Source organism: Apodemus sylvaticus, chromosome 8, assembly GCF_947179515.1.
Source record: "Apodemus sylvaticus chromosome 8, mApoSyl1.1, whole genome shotgun sequence".
Taxonomy (NCBI): Eukaryota; Metazoa; Chordata; class Mammalia; order Rodentia; family Muridae; genus Apodemus; species Apodemus sylvaticus.
The window spans coordinates 44538632-44562116 of record NC_067479.1 but is presented as its reverse complement, the minus strand read 5'-3'; positions in this window follow the sequence as shown (position 1 = coordinate 44562116).

Genomic DNA, 23485 nt, shown 5'->3' with positions numbered 1-23485 from the left:
GTAAGCAGCAAAATGTAGGGTCCTGTTTATGTATCCAGTAGGTTAGTCTGTGTCTTTTTATTGGGGCATTGAGCCCATTGATGTTAAGAGATATTAAGGAATAGTGATTGTTACTTCCTGTCATTTTTGACATTATTTTTTTTTAATTTGATTGGTTAACTTCTTTTGGGTTTTGTGAAAGGTTACTATCTTGCTTTTTCCAGGGTGAAGTTTCCCTCCTTGTATTACTGTTTTCCTCCTATTATCCTTTGTAGGGCTGGGTTTGTGGATAGATATTGGGTAATAGCCAGAAGCTGGAAAGGACCTAAATGGAGGAATGGATACAGAAAATGTAGTATATTTACACAATGTACTGCTACTCAGCTATTAAAAATAATGAAATCATGAAATTCTTAGGCAAATGGTTGTAACTGGAAAATATCATCCTAAGTGAGGTAACCCAATCAGAAAAGAACACACATGGAATGCAGTCACTGATAAGTGGATATTATCCCAGAAACTCTGAATATCCAAGACACAATTCATATATTAAATCATTTCCAGGAAGAAGGAAGGAGAGGGCCCTGGTCTTGGAAAGGCTTGATGCAGCAATGTAGGGGATTACCAGGACACATAAGTGGGAGGGGTGTGAATGGGGACCGGGCAGAGGGAAGAGTGCTTATGGGACTTATGGGGAGGGGCAAACCAGGAAAGAGGAAATTATTTGGACTGTAAACAAATATAGAAAATCATCCAAATTAAAAAAAAAAACAAAACATGGTGGTCACAAATCAAAATGGCCCTAATCAGGTCAATCTACAAAAGCAGAGAGAATACAGGAAACACTAAGCAGATGGGAGCACAACAAAAAGATGCTCCTCTGAAGAATCCATAAGCTGCCAAAAAAGAACAATGCAATTATCAATAACATTATATTGCACATAGTCAAGTAGATTTGATATTCATGAGTCAAGATATATAAATAAGTGATTGGATAGTAAATTGGGAAGAATGGATAGTTGGTCTTTACAGGTCATGAAGGAGGACAATAAGAACCACCCTTCAGTAAATACCATCATAATAATAAAAGAGGAGTCTGGTATAGGGCGGCGGCGGCGGCGGCGGCGGCGGTAGCAGTGGCTGCTCCAGCTGAAGGGCCATCAGCGGTGGAACCAAGGCGACACAGGGTCCAGTTAGGCCCTGCGCCCACGACCACTGACCTTCGCTGACCAGCCGGGCGGCAAGCAACTGCGGTTCTGCGGAGCCTTTCCCTGCACGGAAGCCACTTCAGAACTCGGCTGCCCACCAGTCAGGAGAGACTCACCGCCATCTTGATCCCGGGCTCCAGAGATCGGTCAGACTGAGGTACACAAACATAATCCTAGGCCCAACACCGCAGGGGTCTGAGGCAGACGGGCGTTGGCCTGCACCCAGGCCCTGGGCTGTTCGAGTGGCCATCAGGGCGCCAACCCAGCCAGGAGTTTTTTTTTTTGCCCCGGCCGGTGCACGCGCCGCCATTTTGCCTACAGGAGCCAGAGTGCTCGGGAGGGCAGAGACTGCTAACAAGCGTAGCCTGAGGCTAACAAAACGGGGGTCTAGGCCCCAAAAGGCACAGGACTGACCCCAAGAACTGGGCGGCTTGGTGGGCCATCTGTGTGTCAACCAGCCCAGGAGGTTATTAACACAACAGACTCTCCCGGTGCTTTCGCGGAGCGCGGACGCGCACGCCCGCCATCCGGGTCACCTGGCGGACCCAAATAACAGACATAGCCCTAGGGGAACTTTGCTCGGACCTTGGCCTCCCAGGCGTTTGCCTGGACTCAGGGCCCAGGCGACAAGGCTAACCTAGTGTGCGCCAGCCCGGTTGGGGAAATCGGCTGCCCAGCGGAGTGAGCGGAGCACAGGGGAGGTCACAGCAACATTCACCTTCGGAGCTCCCTGGGGGTGCACACGGGTTCCACCTGGTCCACAGACACAATCTGGGGCAAGGCCTCAGGCAGAAGCCCCCAGCTCAACTCTCTCCACTTCAGATCAGCCTGGGTGGCCGCCACATCTCCAGGTCCCTCAAGAGGCTAGTGGGGGCTTCCGGGCGGCCAGCTGGGAGAAGTCGGTGTGTTCCAATAAATCCTGCGGGCCCCAGCGGGAGCCTTCAGGTGCCTGCTTCGGGATCTGAACAGCCTGGACAACAGCACCCTGTCTATAGGCAGTGCAGAGTGTAAGCTGTGCACCAGAGGCCAACGGGGAAGGGGCAGCTTGCACTGGTGAGTCCAGCACTGACAAGACCAAGTAACACCAGTGAGAGCTAGATGGCAAAAGGCAAACGCAGAAACGTCACTAACAGAAATCAAGGCAATATGGCAACATCTGAACCAAATTCTCCTCTACCAGCAAGTCCTGGATACCCCATCACACCAGTAAAACAAGATTCGGATTTAAAATCACTGGTCATGATGCTGGTACAGGAACACATGAAGGACATTGAGGAGAAAATGGATCAAAAGTTAGAAGCCCTTGCAAGGGAAACACAAAAATCATTGAAAGAAATCCAGGAGAATACAAAAGCCAACAAGGAGGAAATGCAAAAAACACTTAAAGAAATACAGGAGAACTTTGCTCAACAGGCTGAGGTCATGAAAGACGAAACACAAAAATCTCTTAAAGAAATACAGGAGAACTTTGGTCAACAGGCTGAGCTCATGAAAGAGGAAACACAAAAATCTCTTAAAGAATTACAGGAAAACACAAACATGCAAGGGAAGGAGCTAAGCAAAACCATCCAGGATCTAAAATCAGAAGTAGAAACAACTAAGAAAACTCAAAGGGAGACAACTTTGGAGATAGAAAGCCTTGGGAAGAAATCAGGGGACAGAGATGCAAATATCAACAACAGAATACAAGAGATAGAAGAAAGAATCTCAGATGCTGAAGATTCCATAGAAACCATGGACTCAACAGTTAAAGAAAATGCAAAGTGCAAAAAGCTTGTAACCCAAAATATCCAGGAAATCCAGGACACAATGAGAAGACCAAACCTAAGGATTATAGGCATAGATGAGAGTGAAGATTTACAACTTAAAGGGCCAGCAAATATCTTCATTAAAATTATGGAAGAAAACTTCCCTAACCTAAAGAGAGAGATGCCCATGAATATACAAGAAGCCTACAGAACTCCAAACAGACTGGACCAGAACAGAAATACTTCCCGTCACATAATAATCAAAACACCAAATGTTCTAAACAAAGAAAGAATACTAAAGGCAGTAAGAGAAAAAGGCCAAGTAACATATAAAGGAAGACCTATCAGAATCACAGCAGACTTTTCACCTGAGACTATGAAGGCTAGAAGGTCCTGGGCAGATCTCATGCAGACTCTAAGAGAACACAAATGCCAACCAAAACTACTATATCCAGCAAAACTCTCAATCACCATAGATGGAGAAACTAAGATATTTCACGACAAAACCAAGTTCACCCAATATCTATCCACAAACCCAGCCCTAAAAAGGATAATAGGAGGACAACACCAATACAAGGAGGGAAACTCCACCCTGAAAAAAGCAAGATAGTAACCTTTCATCAAACCCAAAAGAAGTTAAGCAATCAAATTTAAAAAATAACGTCAAAAATGATAGGAAGTAACAATCACTATTCCTTAATATCTCTTAACATCAATGGACTCAATGCCCCAATAAAAAGACACAGACTAACTGACTGGATACGTAAACAGGACCCTACATTTTGCTGCTTACAGGAAACACACCTCAGGGTCAAAGACAAACACTACCTTAGAGTAAAAGGCTGGAAGACAATTTTACAAGCAAATGGTCTCAGGAAACAAGCTGGAGTAGCCATTTTAATATCAGATAAAATTGACTTTCAACCCAAAGTCATCAAAAGAGACTCTGAGGGACACTTCTTGCTGGTCAAAGGAAAAATACAACAAGAAGAACTCTCAATCCTGAACATCTATGCTCCAAATGCAAGGGCACCCTCTTTCATAAAAGAAACTTTATTAAAACTCAAAGCACACATTACACCTAACACAATAATTGTGGGTGACTTCAACACTGCACTTTCCTCAATGGACCGATCAGGAAAACAGAAACTAAACAAGGACACAATGAAACTAATTGAAGCTTTGGACCAATTAGACTTAACTGATATATATAGAACATTCTATCCTAAAACAAAAGAATATACCTTTTTTTCAGCACCTCATGGTACCTTCTCCAAAATCGACCATATAATTGGTCACAAGACAGACCTCAACAAATATAAAAAGATAGAACTAATCCCATGCCTCCTATCTGATCACTATGGAATAAAAGTGGTCTTCAATAGCAACAGAAACAACAGAAAACCCACATACACGTGGAAATTGAACAATACTCTACTCAATGACACCTTGGTCAAGGAAGAAATAAAGAAAGAAATTAAAGACTTTTTAGAACACAATGAAAATGAAAACACAACATACCCAAATCTATGGGACACAATGAAAGCAGTGCTAAGAGGAAAACTCATAGCCCTGAGTGCCTCCAAAAAGAAAATGGAGAGAGCATACATTACCAACTTAATGACACACCTGAAAGCCCTAGAACAAAAAGAAGCTATTTCACCCAGGAGGAGTAGAAGGCAGGAAATCATCAAACTCAGGGCCGAAATCAATCAAGTAGAAACAAAGAGAACCATACAAAAAATCAACAAAACTAGGAGCTGGTTCTTTGAGAAAATCAACAAGATAGATAAACCCTTAGCCAGACTGACCAAAGGGCACAGAGAAAGTATCCAAATTAACAAACTTAGAAATGAAAAGGGAGACATAACAACGGAAACTGAGGAAATCCAAAAAATCATCAGATCCTACTACAAGAGCCTGTACTCAACACAACTGGAGAATCTGGAGGAAATGGACAATTTCCTTGACAGATACCAAATACCAAAATTAAATCAGGACCAACTAGACCATCTAAACAGTCCCATAAAGCCTAAAGAAATAGAAGGAGTCATAGAAAGTCTTCCAACCAAAAAAAGCACAGGACCAGATGGTTTCAGTGCAGAATTCTACCAGACCTTCAAAGAATAGTTAACACCAATACTCTTCAAACTATTCCACAAAATAGAAACAGAAGGAACACTACCCAATTCCTTCTACGAAGCCACAATTACGCTGATACCAAAGCCACACAAAGATCCAACAAAGAAAGAGAACTTCAGACCAATTTCCCTTATGAACATCGATGCAAAAATACTCAACAAAATTCTTGCCAACCGAATCCAAGAACACATCAAAACGATCATCCACCATGATCAAGTAGGCTTTATCCCGGGAATGCAGGGTTGGTTCAATATACGGAAATCCATCAATACAATCCACTACATAAACAAACTCAAAGAACAAAACCACATGGTCATTTCATTGGATGCTGAAAAAGCATTTGACAAAATTCAGCATCCTTTCATGCTTAAAGTCTTGGAGAGAACAGGAATTCAAGGCCCATACCTAAACATAGTAAAAGCAATATACAGCAAACCGGTAGCCAGCATCAAACTAAACGGAGAGAAACTTGAAGCAATCCCACTGAAATCAGGGACCAGACAAGGCTGCCCCCTTTCTCCTTATCTTTTCAATATTGTACTTGAGGTACTAGCTCGGGCAATTCGACAACATAAGGAGGTCAAAGGGATACAAATTGGAAAGGAGGAAGTCAAACTATCATTATTTGCAGACGACATGATCGTCTACCTAAGTGACCCAAAGAACTCCACTAGAGAGCTCCTACAGCTGATAAACAACTTCAGCAAAGTGGCAGGTTACAAAATCAACTCAAGCAAATCAGTGGCCTTCCTATACTCAAAGGATAAGCAGGCTGAGAAAGAAATTAGGGAAATGACCCCCTTCACAATAGCCACAAACAGTATAAAGTATCTTGGGGTGACTCTTACCAAACATGCGAAAGATCTGTATGGCAAGAACTTCAAGACTCTGAAGAAGGAAATGGAAGAAGACCTCAAAAAATGGGAAAACCTCCCATGCTCATGGATCGGTAGAATCAATATAGTTAAAATGGCCATTTTGCCTAAAGCACTATACAGATTCAATGCAATACCCATCAAAATCCCAACTCAATTCTTCACAGAGTTAGAAAGAGCAATTATCAAATTCATCTGGAACAACAAAAAACCCAGGATAGCTAAAACTATTCTCAGCAACAAAAGAAAATCTGGGGGAATCAGTATCCCTGACCTCAAGCAATACTACAGAGCAATAGTGTTAAAAACTGCATGGTATTGGTACAGTGACAGGCAGGAGGATCAATGGAACAGGATTGAAGATCCAGAAATGAACCCACACACCTATGGCCACTTGATCCTCGACAAAGAGGCTGAAAACATCCAATGGAAAAAAGATAGCCTTTTCAACAAATGGTGCTGGTTCAACTGGAGGTCAGCATGCAGAAGAATGCGAATTGATCCATCCTTGTCTCCTTGTACTAAGCTCAAATCCAAATGGATCAAGGACCTCCACATAAAGCCAGACACTCTGAAGCTAATAGAAAAGAAACTGGGGAAGACCCTTGAGGACATCGGTACAGGGAGAAAGTTTCTGAACAGAACACCAATAGCGTATGCTCTAAGAGCAAGAATTGACAAATGGGACCTCATAAGGTTACAGAGTTTCTGTAAGGCAAAGGACACCATCAAGAGGACAGATCGGCAACCAACAAATTGGGAAAAGATCTTCACCAATCCTACATCAGATAGAGGGCTAATATCCAATATATATAAAGAACTCAAGAAGTTAGACTCCAGAAAACCGAACAACCCTATTAAAAAATGGGGTACAGAGTTAAACAAAGAATTCTCACCTGAAGAACTTCGGATGGCGGAGAAGCATCTTAAAAAATGCTCCACTTCATTAGTCATTAGGGAAATGCAAATCAAAACAACCCTAAGATTTCATCTTACACCAGTCAGAATGGCTAAGATTAAAAATTCAGGAGACAGCAGGTGTTGGAGAGGGTGCGGAGAAAGAGGAACACTCCTCCACTGCTGGTGGGGCTGCAAATTGGTACAACCACTCTGGAAATCAGTCTGGCGGTTCCTCCGAAAACTGGGCACCTCACTTCCAGAAGATCCTGCTATACCACTCCTGGGCATATACCCAGAGGATTCCCCACCATGTAATAAGGATACATGCTCTACTATGTTCATAGCAGCCCTATTTATAATTGCCAGATGCTGGAAAGAACCCAGGTATCCCTCAACAGAAGAGTGGATACAAAAAATGTGGTATATCTACACAATGGAGTACTATTCAGCCATTAGAAACAATGATTTCATGAAATTCTTAGGCAAATGGATGGAGCTAGAGAACATCATACTAAGTGAGGTAACCCAGACTCAAAAGGTGAATCATGGTATGCACTCACTAATAAGTGGTTATTAACCTAGAAAACTGGAATACCCAAAACATAATCCACACATCAAATGAGATACAAGAAGAAAGCAGGAGTGGTCCCTGGTTCTGGAAAGACTCAGTGAAACAGTATTTGGCAAAACCAGAATGGGGAACTGGGAAGGGGTGGGAGGGAGGACAGGGGAAGAGAAGGGGGCTTACGGGACTTTCGGGGAGTGGGGGGGGGCTAGAAAAGGGGAAATCATTTGAAATGTAAATAAATTATATCAAATAAAAAAAAAAAGACAAAAAAAAAAAAGAAATATGCCCTCTGCTCACTCATAGGAATTGAAAAAGTAACATTGCAAATGTTATAGAAATCCTTTGAGAACTGAATGGGACAATATTAATTCTATAGCTGAATGTGGGGATGTTATTGTTCTCTGGTATCAAGTCTTAAACCAGTAATATGCCCTCCCCATTCTCAGTTCCCCACAGAGCATTTGCAACCTTTTCTTTTCTATTCTTGGCTTCCTTATAATTTTGGTTATTATCAAATGTTTTACTCTTTATATTTTCTAACCATGTAGTTTTTAACACTATTGCTCTGTTGTACTGCTTGAGGTTGGGGATACTGACTCCCCCAGAAGTTCTTTTACTGTTGAGAATAGTTTTAGCTATACTGGGTTTTTTGTTATTCCAGATGAACTTGAAAATTGCTCCTTCTATGTCTATGAAGAACTGAGTTGGGATTTTGATTGGGATTGCATTGAATCTGTATATTGCTTTTGGCAAGATGGCCATTTTAACTATATTAATCCTGCCAATCCACAAGCATGGAAGATTTTTCCATTTTCTGAGGTCTTCTTCAATTTCCTTTTTCAAAGACCTGAAGTATTTGTCATACAGATCTTTCACTTCCTTGGGTAGAGCCACATCAAGATACTATATATTGTTTGTGCCTATTGTGAAGGGTGTCATTTCCCTAATTTCTTTCTCAGCCTGCTTATCCTTTGAGTATAGGAAGGCTACTGGTTTGCATGAGTTGATTTTATAACCAGCCACTTTGCTAGTTAAGTGGTTTTTATCAGCTGTAGGAGTTCTCTGGTGGAGTTTTCTTGGGTCACTTAAGTATCGTATCATATCAACTGCAAATAGTGATGGTTTGATTTCTTCCTTTCCAATTTACATCCCTTTGACCTCCTTATGTAGTGTAATTGCTCTAGCTAGTACCTTAAGTACAATTTTGAAAAGATATGGAGAGAGTGGGGCAGTCTTGTCTAGTCCCTGATTTTAGTGAGATTGCTTCAAGCTTTTCTCCATTTAGTTTGATGTTGGCTACCGGTTTGCTGTATACTGCTTTTACTGTGTTTAGGTATGGGCCTTGAATTCATGTTCTTTCCAAGACATTAAACATGAAAGGACGCTGGATTTTGTCAAAAGCTTTTTTAGCAACTAATAAAATGACAATGTGTTTTTCTTCTTTGAGTTTATTTATGTAATGGATTGCATTGATGGATCTCCCTATATTGCTTTTCCAGCATCCAATGAAATGACCATGTGGTTTTTTTCTTTGACTTTGTTTATGTAGTAGATTGCATTGATGGATTTCCGTATATTTAACCAACCCTGCAGCCCTGAGATGAAACCTACTTGATCATGGTGAATGATCATTTTGATGTGTTCTTGGATTTGGTTGGAAGAATTTTATTGAGTATTTTTGCATTGATATTCATTAGAGAACTTGGTCTGAAGTTCTCTTTCTTTGCTGTATGTTTGTATCAGTGTAATTGTGGCTTCATAGAACGAGTTGGGTAGTATTCCTCCTGTTTCTATTTTGAGAAATAGTTTCAAGAGTATTGGTGTTAGGTCTTCTTTGAAGGTCGAATAGAATTCTGCCCTAAAACCATCTGGTCCCCTGCTTTGTTTTTGGTTAGAAGACTTTGCATGACCACTTAAATTTATTTAGGAGTTATGGGACTGTTTAGATAATCTATTTGATTCTGATTTAATTTTGGTATTTGGTATCTGTCAAGGAAATTGTCCATTTCCTCCAGATTCTCCAGGTGTGTTGAGTATAGGTTTTTGTAGTAGGATCTGATCATTTTTTTAATTTCTTCAGTTTCTGTTGTTATATCTCTCTTTTCATTTCTAATTTTGTTAATTTGGATACTCTCTTTGTGCTCTCTGATTAGTCTGGTTAAGGGTTTATCTATCTTGGTGATTTTCTCAAAGAATCAGCTACTGGTTTTGTTGATTCTTTGTATGGTTCTCTTTGTTTCTACTTGATTGATTTCAGCCCTGAGTTTGATGATTTTCTGTCTTCTACTCTTCTTGGGTGAATTAACTTCTTTTTGTTCCAGGGCTTTCAGGTGTGCCATTAAGCTGCTAGTGTATACTCTCTCTAGTTTCTTTTTGGAGGCACTCAGGGCTATGAGTTTTCCTCTTAGCACTGCTTTCATTGTGTCCCATAAATTTATGTATGTTGTGCCTTCATTTTCATTACATTCTAGAAAGTCTTTGATTTCTTTCTTTATTTCTTCCTTGACCAAGGTATCATTGAGTAGAATATTGTTCAGCCTCCATGTGTATGTGGGTTTTCTGTTGTTTTTGTTGCTATCAAAGACTCCTCTTACTCTATAGTGATTGGATAGGAGGCATGGGAATAGTTCAGTCTTATATCTGTTGAGGTCTATCTTGTGAGCAATTATTTGGTTGATTTTGGAGAAGGTACCCTGAGGTGCTGAGAAAAGGGTATATTCTTTTGCATTAGGATGAAATGTTCTCTATCTATTAAGCCCAATTGGTCCAAAGTTCAATTAGTTTCACTGTGTCCCTGTTTAGTTTCTGTTTTACTGATTGGTCAATTGAGTAGAATGGAGTTTTGAAGTCAACCACAAGTATTGTGTTAGGTGCAATGTGTGCTTTGGGCTTTAGTAATGTTTCTTTTATGAATGAGGGTGCTCTTGCATTTGGAGCATAGATGTTTAGAATAGAGTTCTTCTTGATGGATTTTTTTCTTTGACCAGTAAGAAGTGACCTTCTCTGTCCCTTTTGATGACTTTAGGTTGAAAGTCAATTTTATGTGATATTACTCCTGGCTTATTTCCCGAGACCATTTGCTTGTAAAATTGTTTTCCAGACTTTTACTCTGAGGTCGTGTTTGTCTTTGACCCTGAGGTGTGTTTTCTGTATGCAGCAAAATATAGGGTCTTGTTTATGTATCCAGTCTGTTAGTCTATATCTTTTTATTGGGGAATTGAGTCCATTGATGTTAAGAGATATTAAGAAGCACTGATTATTACTTCATGTTATTTCTGATGTTATTTTTATGTTTGAGTGGTTATCTTCTTTTGAGTTTGATGAAAGAAGTTTATTATCTTGCTTTTTCCAGGGTGTAGCTATCCTCATTGTATTGGTGTTTTCCACCTATTATCCTTTGTAGGGCTGGGTTTGTGGAAAGATATTGTGTAATTTTGGACTTATCGTGGACTATCTTGATTTCTCCATCTATGGTGATTTAGGAGTTTTAATGGGTATAGTAGTCTTGGCTGGCATTTGTGTTGTCTTAGAGTCTGCATGGGATCTGCACAGTATCTTCTAGCTTTCATGGTCTCTGGTGAGAAATCTAGTATAATTCTGATAGGTCTTCCTTTATATGTTACTTGGCCTTTTTCTCTTACTGTCTTTAATATTCTTTCTTTGTTTAGAACATTTGGGTTTTTGATTATTATGTGATAGGAGATATTTTTGTTCTGTCCAGTCTGTTTGGAGTTCTGTAGGCTTCTTATATGTTCATGGCATTTCTCTCTTTAGGTTAAGGAGGTTTTCATCCATAATTTTGTGGAAGATATTTGCTGTCCCTTTAAGTTGTAAATCTTCAGTCTTATCTATACGTATATTCGTTAGGTTTGGTATTCTCATTTTGTCCTGGAATTCCTGGATTTTTTTGGTTATAAGTTTTTCCATTTTGCATTTTCTTTGACTGTTGAGTCAATGCTTTCTATGGTATCTTCTGTGTCTGAGATTTTTTCTTCTATCTCTTGTATTCTGTTATTGATATTTGCATCTATGGCCCCTGATTTCTTCCCAAGGTTTTCTATCTCCAAAGTTGTCTCACTTTGGGATTTCGTAGTTGTTTCTACTTATGTTTTTAGATCCTGGATGGCTTTGATCAGTTCTTTCACTTGTTTGTGTTTTCCTGTAATTCTTTAAGAGAGTTTTGTGTTTCCTCTTTCAAGACTTCTGCCTGTTGACCCAAGTTTTCCTGTATTTCTTTAAGTGATTTTTGCATTCCTCTCTATTAACTTCTATCTATTGACCCATATTCTCCTGCATTTCTTTCAATGATTTTTGTGTTTCCCTAATAAGGGAAACTTTTGATCCATTTCTCCTGTATTTCTTTAAGAGATTTATTTATGTCCTTCTTGTGTTCCTCTAACAGCATCATGACCAGTGATTTTAAATCCAAATCTTGTTTTTCTTGTGTGTTGGCCTATCCAGGACTTGCTGTTCTTGGAGGATTGGGTTCAGATACTGCCTTATTGCCTTGATTTCTGTTATTAAAGTTCCTATGTTTGCCTTTTCCATCTGGTTATCTCTGCTGTTAGTTGGTCTTATTGTCATTGTCTGTTTCTTGAACCTCATGCAAGCCTGTAAGGCTATTTCTGCTCCTCTGGATGACTGGGTTTCCCCTGACACATATTGCTGATGGGCTGCCCTACTCTTCAGTGCTGTTGGAGCCCTGGTATTCCTTGCCTCAAGCAATGTTATATTCGGAGTTGTCTCTGTGTACCTGGAGCTGCCTGTCCTGTCCGAGTGGGAGTGAAGATGGTGGTGGAGAGCCCCTTCAAGTAGCAATTACTCTGCAGGGCAAAGGGCCCATGATAGGCTGGCATGCAAATGAACTGCAGAGCTGCCCAGGTCTTGGACACAGCCAGAAGCCTGGCTGTCTGTGTTGCAAGTGATATTAAACTCGGGATATCTCTGTATCTGGAGCTGCCTGTCCTGTCCATCCGGGAACGAAGATGTGGCAGGGAGCCCTTCCAAGTGCTGATTACTCTGTAGGGCAAATGACCAATGACAGGCTGGCACACAGATGAACCGCAGAACTGCCCAGGCCTTGGGTGCAGGCAGAAGCCTGGTGGTCTGTGTCCCAAGAGATGTTAAACTCAACGTATCTCTGTACCTGGAGCTGCCTGTCCTGTCCATCTGGGAATGAAGATGGCCAAGAATTAAATCTTTAATGGATATTCTTTGTCAAAAGAAGGAGAACATTACCAGGATTTGGATGTTGGTGTTGTTATTTCTATTTGAAAGTTATTTTGATTTTATAACATATGCTGAGAATGCAAATTTATAAATATAGACATAATATATATGTATACATATATATGTTATATAAGTGAGAAAAATATAGATGATATAGATTAGATGATTTATAGAGCATTTCTAAAAATTTTTATTAAATATTTTCTTTATTTACATTTCAAATGTTATCCCCTTTCCCGTTTTTCCTGGAATTATAGCTTTTCCAATTAGATACCTAATATATGGCTATTTCAGAAATTATTAACATTTCTTTCTTACTATCAAACAAGTTTCATTTAAAATTTGTTTTTTAATGAACTTTATTAGCAAATCAAACATTTTTATATGAAATGTTTTTTTGTACAAGATACAATTCAAAGATAAACTATTTTGCATTTTGACACATAACCTTAAGAAAGGCAATATATTAATATTAAAGTCTTTGATCTTTGTAAGTAAACCAGTATGTTTCTATAAGGTCAGAAAACCCTTAATACTAATCAAATAAATCATTATTATTCATAGTATATAATAGCATAGATTTTTCACAAAGCTGTTTCACAGAGCATTAGTCTCTTTCCCTGATATGCTCTAATGCAGAATATAACCATGGTTATATATGTTTTCAACCAAACCTTCCATGAAGTTATGTGATTCTCCATGAAGTTCTGCAGAAGACACCTTAGGTTCATCTTTGGTTTTGTTTCCAATAAACTTTCAGGCATTTTCTGTTAGAACTGTTTACAAGTCCCAAATGTTTTACATGACTGCCTTCAGTTAAATAATCCCATTAAAAACAATAACCCAGGGCTTAAGAGGCTGAGTCCTGGAATACCTCTCAATATTGTGTAATTGGAACAACTTGGATTTGGACTGAAAAATAATTGGTGTTGCTTTTATTTTGATGGCTCAAAATGTATACTCTGTGGACACAATGTATCACACTCTCACATTTCACATACTGCTTGTGTTGTGATAAAGCCTCTGTGTAGAGGATGGGTTTGTACTCTATTCTGCTGAGTCTGGGCAGTTAAACTCATTCAACTGCCTAAAGAATACAGTGTGACTAGGCGATGATGCTTGGTAACTTTAAAAAGCAGGAAATACCTCTTGCTTGTCTTCTGTAAGCTTGTAAGGAATCCCAGGACAGAACAAGAGACCATACATAATTATTACTCTACTAATGTTCCTGGAGACAGTTGACATCAAGGACCATGTGCAGACAATAAGCTTTCAGTTGCTAAACATGATCAGATTTAGAGTAGCCTCCCTGAGGCCTCTACTTTCTCAGCTCAATTTGTTGCTTCAATCTGCTCAAGTTTTTGAAATACAAATATGAGAGAAAACAATATGCTTGCTTACACTTAAAATTTTGGAATGACCTGTTAGAGAGCAAAGCTTAATTAATCCAAGTGTGTAGCACATTAAAATCTGTAAAAGTATGTCTTATTTAAATGTAGGCTTCTGTTTGTCTTGGTTTCAAATGATATTTTGTGAACTTTTAGAATTGTTAAACCAAAGCCTCTGAATGATATTCAAATTTTTGGGACAATGAGAATTATTTCATACAAAATGACTAGCTAGCTAACAAAATACAACAAACTTTTTAATATATTCAAGCATGGATTTATTTGTGAAGTTTAAAGCATATTTCCTACAGTATAGTTTTCACATTTTATGAGAGAAATCATTTATGTACAATGTAAAATGATTTTACTTAAAGTTTGCATATTGACAGGCATGGCTCAGTGCTTAAGCGTACTTGTCTTGAGAATTTAATTACCTAAATTTTGTTCCTGGAATCCTTTTAAAACATACTGTGTAGACACAGTGGTGTATATATGTAACTATAGCATTCCTATATGTAAAAGGAGGCAGAAACAGGAGAATGAGCTAGAAGCATAAAAACAACAAAATCCTGCCTCAAAATCAAAGTGGGAGAACATTATATTGTCCTTTGATATATATATATATATATATATATACACTTGTGACACTGTCATGCCAAGTATAATAAATACATAAATGATATATAAATACTTTTAAAATATTTTTATTAAATATTTTCTTCAAACTTTATTACAAATGTTGCAATATTTTTTAATCACAAAATGAAGCTCTTTGTTAAATTACATTTAGTGTATTATTATCAGAGCAATAGGACTTGAAAAACACAGGAGACATAAAAAGTGATGAATTTTAATACAGAAAAGTCATAAGACTGATACAAAAAGAACCATAAATGAAAGAGGAGAATCTTGGAGGAGATATGGGGGAAAATATGCTAGACATATGTTGGTATAGAAAATAAAGTACAAATAAATAAATTCAAATCTATTCATCCACATGTTTCCAGTAGAAATGTGTAATACCTTAAAACTTTATGCTAAATAGTGTGCTATATTATATTTAAAGAAGTCAGAAGTCAATTAAAAGAGATGTCAATTAAATAGTAAATTAAATTGAACATCAAAAAATACTGACAATTCTTTTGTAGCAGCATATTCATAATTCAAGTCATAGAACCATAGATCTAGAACGTAACACTGAAATTGTTCTCTGCATTTTAGTAGCAGTGTGTTTTATGAATATATTTTACTCAAAAGTGACATGGAATAACTTTTTAAAGGATATGTGTTACTTTTTGACAACAATTTTTTATAATCTATTTATAGTTAAAATATAAACACTAGATAGGGCTTACAATGGCCCAGGTGGTGGTACCTTCACATTCCAAACTAGAAATCATTGCCTTTTTCTTTTTCTCTACAGTTCAGTAGATTTCAAGGATTATAAATAACTCTGTGCCCATATCAATAATGCCCACAACAATGTATTCTGTTTTTTCATAGGATTTTGTATTCCTCCTCAAGAATTACATTCTCCACAGTTTCTACTGCTATCAAAAACTCAAATTCTTCAGAAAGCTGATGCTTCATCTGAAACACAGAGAAGACAAAGAGTAGAAAAATCTACAGTCACATGTTTGCTGGTCAGAATGTGGCGACATGTATTGAGAGACAGGAGGAAGGGATGCAGAGCTAGGGAGAACAATTTGAAGTACACTTTTTTCTTGCTGGCCATGATTCCCAGAAGGTAGGTAGGGTGTGTTGGCTGGAAAGGAATCCAGGAGTCTTGGGAGAGGCATGAGGAAGAAAGCAATTGCAAGTGTTCCTGCTGCATCCTGGATTTTGTTGTTCTAGCAATAACTTTTGTCACTAACTCAGCTGATAGTTAATGGGAACATTCCTCACACTATACCCATATAACTTAACAGCTTTAGAAGCATTACCCCAAATGATATTATCAAGTCTTTAAGGATTGTATGGGTAGGTGTGCACTGGAAGGGCTCTACACATATTTTCTTTGATTATGAAATGTCAATACCTTATTGTACTTCCTGGTGATTATCTGGATAGGGGACTTAGAAATAACTCTTGGAAACTGCACATACACCAAAGCAGAAGTTATCAAAGGAATATTACATGCACTTTTTAGAAAATAAGGATCTTTTTTCTCTTTCTGGTCTCTTCTCCTGGATTTATAAAGCGACATGACATGCAGCATAAGCTCAGCAAGAGAATAGAATCTAGAATGTCAATGAAATAACATTCTTGTAAATGGAATTCTTTTATATAAGCAATTTACTACCCCTCTTCAAAAAGGCCCTCATTCTTCTATTATTCTTCGGAACTATGCACGGGTGGTAGAATAGTATGCTTTAGTTCCTGCAGGACTCAGGTAGTAGATAGCTAATTATATATCAATAAACCTGAAATTCAATGAAAAATGACCCCTTTCTCATTATCATCTGCCTGTACCTCAAGAAAATGAACCTGTAGTACTCAAATTATGGATTTACCAAATGGGATCATTATTACATCTCTGGCCCTAGATACAAACTGGACATTCTAAACCACCAGATGTTCACCATGTAAACAACTATCCACTTTATGTTTTGTTAAAAGAACATATCACCATGCCTTCCTTTCGGAGCCAATCTAAATAGGCCTATTAAACTCCTTGGCTGGAAAACACATTTTAGATAAAGCTGGTTTCTTTGTAGATTTTTAAATGATGTAGTTGACGACAAGATGGAACAGTAACTAAAAGTGAAAATTGTTCATGCAGAAGAATGGAATTTCATCTCTATCATCCATAGACAGAGATATAGATCTACTTGTAATACTATCTCAGGAGGGATCTGAAACCTCTGGTCTCTCTGGAAATGTGAACTCACATGCACACATTTCATTCTCATACAAATATGCATATAATATCAGACATATCAAATAATGTGAATGCCATATAAATATACTTCTGCAGAATTTTCCTTTTGTCAATTGTTTATTCTTTGCTTTTGAAAGAACTCCAGTCTATTCTGCATTAAACTCTGAGGAGGTATCAAAGTCCCAATAACATTTCCTCACATTTCTGCCTGGTTAACATTAAATTTTCTTTGCATTAATTGTAGTAAGCTATGAAAAGTCTTTTGAGCCCATAAAATTCCAGGCACTTCCACTTTCCCATATTCTTCTTCTTTGGTACTTCTGGGACTACTGATGAAACTTTTTCTATATGAAGACCTTGAGGGATCTTGTTCATATTCTACTTCTGCTCTGTCTCCTTCTGCATACATGAACACCTAACACAAATGTTTATTTCTTTTGTTAGAAAACAGTAAGCAACTGCACTTGTGATACTTTCTGTGTGTCTCGGTTACCAATAATAAGATCAATATATTTTCTTTTAAAATTTTAATAATTTGTGAGTTTGTAAGTATGTATGCAAGGAAGGACATGTGTTTTGGTATATGTCTCTGTTTTTGTTTGTGTTCATGCATGTAGATGTTTGTGTGTGCAGATTATGAATGTATGTGGGGGCCACAGAAAAACATCTGGTATTATCCTCAAGAGGTATTTCCCTTCTGGGACTCTCATTTGCTTGAAAATTACCAAATACAGAGTGATATATGGCTTGTGAGTACCTCAAGCTTATAGTTCACTAGCACCAGGATTATAAGCATGGATGATTTTTACATAATTAAAGTAACTAGTGTATTTAAATTAGAAGTTACTGATAAATAACCAATATCTGCCAACTATTGACCAGAAGATTACTGAAAACCTTCCAGACTATTCAGAAAATTTGAAGTAGCTGTGCAAAGGAATATTGACAAAAAAATTGATTTTTTAATAAAAAGGAATTTTATTTTAAGACAAAGGTCTCCTGTTCATGCTGCATACAGTCCACTGAAGAATTTTCCTTTGGGAAGTATATTCCCATTGAGGGTCTATTCTGCAATGTTCAGGAATGCATAAGATATACAATATGCCAGAAGCTAACAGGGACAGAACAAAATCATGCAAAACTTCTTTTAGCCTAAAATGGTTACTATTCATTTTCAACCGACAATGTCCAGGATTACCCAGATAACAAGCCTTTAGGGATATCAGTGAGAGAGTTCTTGTACTGGGTACTTGAGTTAAAAACTCTACTATATGTGACTAGCACTCTTCCAAGAATTTAGAGAGAGCTAGAAGAGCATCAATCTTCATAGATCTTTGGTGCCTAATTGAATTAATTGTGATCTGTTGTCTAACACCCCTGATGTCACACAAGATTGTGTTAGTTTGAACTGAAGCAAAAAATAATCTCTTCTTGCCTAAAGTCATTTCTTGTTAGATATTTTGTCACATCAAGAAGGAAAATGATTAATATGAGGCCTTGCATGGCAATGTAATTTCTCCTGATAGTTTCTTCCTTAAAATAAATGCTATGTCTGTTAAACCACTAGAAAGTTGCTTGAGTATTTAATATACATAGACAATCTTTTTCCATGCAGCAAGAGAGGACATATGTGTACTTTCTTCTACAAAAATTTAAAGACTCCTAGCCCTTAACATATTCCCTGGTGTAGAGGAATTTTAATCCAGCAACATGGCTACTGTGGCAAGGGATAAACTCCAAAGGTATGATCTGGTTGGAATGCAGATACAACACAGAACTTTAGTCTCTCTGGCTGGAATACATACATTTTTTTTTCCTTTCTGGAAAACAGACATGCCATTAGTACTCCACTTTTATCCCAGAAAATAATATCTAACTGAGGAACAGACAAAGTGATGAATCAGAGAAAACAGAATGAGTCAGAGTTGGGCTCTGCGGGAGTCTCACAAGTACAAACTGGAAAAAGAAGCTACTTAAAGGAGCCCTGAGGGAGACAGAAAGGGATTTAGTCAGTTTATTTCAGTGCATTCTAGAGCAATTCAGTTTGTGGAGTTCAGAGGCAGTCTTTCCAAGGAGAGGAATTCAGCCAAAAGAAGAAAGAAGCCAATGTGAATCAGTCAGCTTGGAGGGGAGTTTGAGCCAGAATAGCCAAGTTGAACTAGCCATCCAGAGTTCATAAGTGCTAGGAAGATGGAATTTATTCAACAGTACGCCTTGGAGGCAGAAATATTCTAAGCTTAGTTTACCAGACAGACAATGGAAGCTGAAGCATTTAAGATCTCTGGGTTTGCAGAAAATTAGAGTGTATGAGGCTAGAAGCATCTAGGCCTAGGCTTATGGGTAATTATTCTGAAATTCTCTGGTCTCAACCCAAGCGATATATTCACACAGGTTGAGTATGGCTTTCATCTAATCTCTTCATCTGAAGAAATAAAAGGGACATTCATATTTATATCAAGAAAGAACCAATCTTCATCTCAAATTGGTCTCTGGTTTATCAATCTCAATCATAACTGAGACTCATGGAAGAATCTTGACAATACTGATATACTTTTAAGTTTGTTCTTGGACAGCAGGATCTCTTACTTTATGTACATAGTAACTGGCCTCTGACTCAACAGTTATTGGAGATCAAAGGTATGCCCATGATTGAACATTTCTCTCTGCTTTTCCTACAGGTGAGCTAGCACTTAGGTCATTCATTTCTGGTGGTGATTAAATCCATTCTCCATTCAAGATCTCTTAACAAAAATTGGAGACTAAAGTATTTTTTATCACCTATAAATGCTTATAATGGTCACAATCATGTCCATATTCTTGATAATTGCAAAATTGTCTTTATTTTGCCAAGTATCTGATACCATGTCACAATAAACATCCCTATATCTGGACAGAAAACAGTGCACACTCTATCCTGGGAAAAACTTGACTCACTCAGGGAAATTCTCTACCTTGCTCTATTATAAATCATGACATGGAAATTTTCCCATAAAATTAACTACTCAGCATCATAGTGATGTGCCCTTTTATCGGAGAAGTTTGTACTCAGTACGTAAATGTGGCCCTTTCCCTTAAAATACATTTTCTCCAAAATTTTGTCTTGATTTATGCTGCTTCCTTTGATGGAGAGAAGATTGAGTAGATATCCTTTTTTTCTTTAGCTTAATTTTTTTCCTTTGTTTGCTTTTTTGAGACAGAGTTTCTCTGTATTACCCTGGCTATCCTGAAACTCACTCTGTAGGCCAGGCGAGCCTCGAACTCAGCAATCCACCTGCCTCTGCCTCCCAAGTGCTGGGAATAAAGGCAAAAGCCACCACTTCCTGGCTTCTTTAGCTTAATTATGAGACTGTATTTCAAAGACAGCATTTCTCCCTTCAGTTTCTATCCCCCAAACCCTCCTATACAGCCTTCCTCTTCTCCTTATAATTAATGGTTTCCTTTTTATTTAGCAATTATTGTATGTATTTAAGAATATGTATATATACATACATATATATATATATATATATATATATATATATATATATGCTGAACTATATATTATTTCCTATATGCATGTTTTTTAACTTTATTGAGACTGTACCTATTAAAATTATAAGCTATGTCCATAAATTATCACAAGGACGACAGCGCTCTTTGTTTCAGAGCCCTTTCCTGGCAGCTATCTCTTCTTCCTTCTGTTCCTTGCCTCATAGGTACTGCTCTAGCACCTCCTTATGCAGCTATGCAGGAGGCTCAGGTGTCTTTCTCTTTGCAATTGACATCATATTTAATGGTTTGGCCTGTTACTGGGTTGTTATCTTTCCCTTTGGTAGTTGTTCAGGATCTCATCTAAGGTAGGTAACAGCCATGAAGAGCCAGGGTCAGAGAAACCAATTAAAGCAAAATGTCAAAAAGAGAAGACTTAAGTCTCTAATCATTTCCTGTTATAACAAAAGCAAGAGGCTAGAACTAGAAGAGTCACTGAGTACCTCATGGTTGATGTGTTCCCTAGGAGACCTGCATATGGGTCAGGTGGAGGAACACAGATGTAAGGGCTGCCCTACTGTCTAAAGAGATTATAGCCAAGAGATCAGATTTATAGGCTTTATAGACTTAAATGTTGGAAGATATGGGTGGGAACAATAAATTGTTGGAAATGCTACTTTCTAAAACAGAGTGCAGAGACTTACCCTATGTATCAGCTCCTCAAAGGTGGTCTCCAACAGGGAAGTAATCTAAATGCAAGCCTTAGCTGCAGAGAAATGGAGATACTGGTGCTAGCATTAAGAATATCAATAGAAGATGCTTAGCTTTAGGGAGAGGTTGCACCTTCAACCATACCTGAATAACAGACTGTGCCCTGGCTGCACAGGTATTTCCTTTAAGAACTACAGGGAAACACTCTGTCAGGGCCCATGATAAAGCTTGAAAATACAAATAGAATTTCTCCTAAAATCTGGGTTCCTATTCATTGATCATATTGCCAAGAATTCAAAATAATTATACACTGAAAATTACATTCTAATTGAAACTGTTGTTTAAATGTTGACTTCTCACCTAGTTTCAAGTAAATGTTAACTGTGCCCATTTTTGTTTATAAAAATAAAAAAGGGCATTACTATGAGCTAGTCAATTTTTTTTTGTTCATTAAGGCTTATGAATAGATTGAACAGGATATGGAAAAGCTAATTATGTACTGTTTAAACTTCAGACTCTCAAAAATTTAACACCATGGCCTATCTGTTAAAAGGGCCCCAGTACTAACAATGCAGATTTTAGAAGCAAATTTAGAACTATAAAACATCTCTTTCACAAAAGAAATTCAGAGTGTCAGGCAGTAATAAATACTCTACCAAGATGATTTTCTTTATATGAAATAAACCTTAAATTCTTTTTCTGCTTTCGTTTTTCTTTCAGACATCATAAGCTGGTGCTTCAAGTATCTGTTTACTTATAAAGCAGCCATATCTGACAGTGCTTGCTTATACTTCACTATTAAGCAATCTGAAAAATGAACATGCTGAAATTTTTAGGTAATTTACTTCAGTTAATCCATCTGTACAATCTGAAGTCTGTCTCCTAGTGAGTTACTACCATTCTAGAAAAAAGAGTGAACTGTTTGAAAGCACTAAGCTACAATGGTAGGATGGATTGGCGTCATTGCTTATTTTACTGCACATCCCACTCATCACTTTTATGTGCCATTCCATCGAGCATGAAGCTGAGAGCAGCTACCTCTGATCTCTTATGATGTCCTTTCTCTCATGATGGTGTGCACATTTCACAGTGGACACATCAGCACTTGTCCTGATAGTATTATGTCTAGAATACTTTTTCCACTTTCTTTTTACTTCGTTTTCAGAATGTTTTTAAGACATCACAATTCTCATAATAGTGAAATAGCTCTCTAGAGGTTCCTGTGTATATTACTCACATGTATATATTATGTAGTTTGTTAGACCCAGTCAGAGCTTTATAATGTAACCCTATCTGGCCTGGCGATTACTTTATATACCAAGTTGGCATTAAACTAGGGCTTCTTCTGTGTCTTTGTCTTCAATCCCAGATTCAGGAAAATAATAGTTATTTATCTCACAATAGAAATATACCTATTTCTAGTTTACCATTTGGCTTTTAAATGTTAATATTGTTGTCTTCTTTAGAGAAACTGATTACAGAAGGCAGACCTCATCATGGAACTCTAATAACAGTACTCAGGGGGATAAAGGCAGGAGAATGGAAAAGGTGAGACCATCCTGGGATAAGAAGCATGTTTCCAGCAATTTGAAGTTGATAAAGAAGCTAGACCAAATGATGACTTATGTTAATCTTACACCCTGTGTATTAACCAAAATATCTCAGAAATGGTACAAGTTCTTGGAGGGATAACTGACAATAATACATTTTAATAAAACCATATAGAACCAAACTTATGTAGAAGCCTTTCTACACAAGACAGATAGACAGACAGACAGACAGACAGACACACACACACACACACACACACACACAGAGAGAGAGAGAGAGAGAGAGAGAGAGAGAGAGAGAGAGAGTGAGTGAGAGAGAGAGAAATTAAATGGAATTAATCTATAATATAGTAACAATAATACAGTAAATATAAGGGTGTAATAAATAAATAAATAATCAAGCTCAAGATATAGGTTCGCTATTTTTTGCATTTTTCCCAGTTTGTCACCTAAAACCCAAATATTAGAAGCTATTGCCAGTTCTTATAATTGCTCTCTAAATAAGAAAGTAAGATCATATTGCTGAAATACTACACACTTGAGTTATAGGAGAAATCTAATTGACGCTAACCTAAAAACATTATCTCTCCTGGCTATATTTCATACAGCCAAATGATGCTATTCATAATGCTGGAAGAAAAAAAGGAAACACAAACATTTCCCAGCTGTGACCAGTGAGAGCTACAGTAGCAACCAGCCTGATAAAATATTCCCACTGTACTGCAGTAGCACAGATGTCACTAGAGTAACCGCCTACTTTCTCATTGATTTTAAGAGCTGGCTCACAAGTGAAAACTCATAGAGATACTGCATAAAAAATGAATAAAAATATCTGTTT